This window comes from Cavia porcellus, unplaced genomic scaffold, assembly GCF_034190915.1.
Source record: "Cavia porcellus strain 051 isolate PalLab524CR breed Dunkin Hartley unplaced genomic scaffold, mCavPor4.1 scaffold_11, whole genome shotgun sequence".
Classification (NCBI taxonomy): Eukaryota; Metazoa; Chordata; class Mammalia; order Rodentia; family Caviidae; genus Cavia; species Cavia porcellus.
The window spans coordinates 39,042,143-39,044,674 of record NW_026947494.1 but is presented as its reverse complement, the minus strand read 5'-3'; the positions used below and the strand labels follow the sequence as shown (position 1 = coordinate 39,044,674).

The following is a 2,532-nucleotide window of genomic DNA, read 5'->3' as shown; positions in this document are numbered from 1 at the left end:
ATCTTGGGAGCTCTCAAATTTTAATTTTGTTTTAAAGAGGATAAAGTAGAATAAAACCAATCAAAACAAACCAGTATAGGAGATACAGGACTTCAAAACATTACAAAATCAACAATAGTTACCAAAATGCCTCTTGATGTCTTCAAAAAAGCTGCAGATAATTTTAGACAAAATAATAAACAGAACAGAACAGAATAGAATAGAAACAATAGAAACAAACAATGAATGCAATAAAGGACTTCAAAACAAGCTAATAGTAAATCCAAAATTGCTACCAAATATTTCTTGTTATCTTTGAAATGGCTGCTCCTGCCATTGGATTTGACATTAAAAAAGAAAAGAAAAGAAAAGAAAAGAAAAGAAAGCCCAACCCAACAAAACAGTGGAAATGATACAGGACTTCCAAAACAAGGCCATGGGGAATCAACAATGGCTGCAACCCTTAGAAGGCGATTCCTCCCGTATGCCACGCTGCATATTACTATCCTCTGAATGTAGGATCAAACCACTGATCCTAGAGCTGCAATGTCAGTGGAATACCAAAGCACCATAGACATCCAATTGCATTTCACCTCCATAGCTATCATCACAGCCTCTGTTTCTCAGGATAAGTTGATTGCCTGCAGTGGGGCGGAGGGAGCCTGGGGTGAGGTTGGGTAGTTCTTGTTTGCCAGCCACACACCTGAAGGGGCTTGGGTCTGTCTGTTCCAGTCCTGCGGCAGCCCACACATGGCACTGGTTCCCGAACTGGACTTCGTTGCTAATATGGCCTTTTTTCCTCTACCCCCAGTCCTTGAATGGTGCTGATTCATGGGGAGAGGATGGGGTCTGTTAACAAACTTCTTAAAAGGCATTTATTGTAATAGTCAATATATAATACCTTTGAAGAAGAAAGCTGAAATTCTACCAGGGATTTCGCTCAGCAGTGTAAGTGTCTGGCAAGTGCAAGGTCATGAGTTTGATCCTTGATATGAGAAACAAAAAAGATACAAAATTGATTGTGCAGTGTGTAAAGTGGGTGAGCTGACATGCCCCGGCCACGACATCTGGCACTATGGTGCTGCTGAACATCCTGATCATCGGTACACCAAGTGTTGGGAGCACACTAGGCAAAGAACTTGCATGCAGGTCAGGACTGAAATACATTGATGTGGGTGATGTAGCTCTAGAAAGGGCATTACATAATGGCTATGATGAAGAGTAGGTCCCATTTTAGATGAAGAAAACGTTGTTGATGAGTTGGAGATCCAAATGGCAAAATCAGAGGTACTGTTGACAACTGTGGTTGTGACTTTTTCCTGAATGATGTTGTGTTGAGTTTTTGCATTGAGAACAGGTAACAGTATATTGTACAAAAGACTTGAAACAAGGGGTTATAATGATAAGAAAGTACAAGGCAATATTGAGTGTAAGATTTTTGAAGTTCTGTATGAAGAGGCCATGTTGTCATATAAGGAGGACCATGTGTACCAGCTGCCCAGAAAAATGCCTGAAGAAATGGCAGAGAACATAAGCCAGATCTCGAGATGGATTGAGTGGTGGGTCAAAGATCACAGTCCATAACTGGTCACTTAGAAGCGTCTCTCTGTCTACTTTGGAGATACCACCACCAAGCATCTGTAAAAACTAAAACTATGTCAAAGGCCCAGGAGGTATTTTTATGCCTGGGTTTCTTTTTTCTCCATAAAAGTTAGGCAATCACAAATGTAACAAATATAATTATTATTAAGCATTGAAAATACTTGTCAGTTGCTAAACAATAAATCTGATCAAACTGTTAAAAAAAAGAAATTGATTCTGGTGCTACAACCAAACCATTCATTCATTAATCAGTTTTAATGGATAAATATAAGACTTAAAATCAGATGGCAGGGCAGATATCATTCCATTAGTGCAATAGTTGATACTTAAAAAATGCAAAGTGCTTATTGGAATGATTTCTTTTTCCATTATATAAATATTTTTATGGGCCTTGTCTTCATTTGGCTCTGATGTTCAGAGTCAAATCATTTTAGCAACTTTGGAAAACTGTTTTTCATATGCTTCTAGAGAGTAGACAATTATCTTTGGAAAAACATTTTTGGTGTTTATGGTGGATAAACACACAAGTGAAAACTTTAAAGTAAGTCATCATAATAAAAAGCACAATTAGCCTTACATTGTCTTGTTTTCTGGTCTAATTTTTATGCTTATATTTGTACACTAAACTTTTTAAAAATGATACATACTTCTTTGTTTATTACTTTCTATCACTGACAGTTTTTGTTGTTCAGTCTTTGTTGCTTTGATAACTACATGCTTTCTCTGGGCCAAATTAGTTAGAATTAGATCATTTGAATAGAAAAATCAACCCTGATTTTCTTCTAATTATGGGGAAGCTTTAAGATTATTTGCATTCAACACTAACCAAAAGGATGTTTTGACATAGGAGCTTGAATTCATCGATCAATAAATATATATCACTCTGTTTCCAGTGATATTTTTGGAAGAGATTCACACTGATTACAGAAAGAACCTGAGGCATCAAGCAGA

General features: G+C 37.1%; 1 pseudogene; it reads left to right on the top strand.

Annotated features, from left to right (window-relative positions):
* The first annotated feature begins 1,054 nt into the window (after positions 1–1,054).
* Positions 1,055–1,563, top strand: LOC100729543 (adenylate kinase isoenzyme 6-like; annotated as a pseudogene).
* Positions 1,564–2,532: the final 969 nt, after the last annotated feature.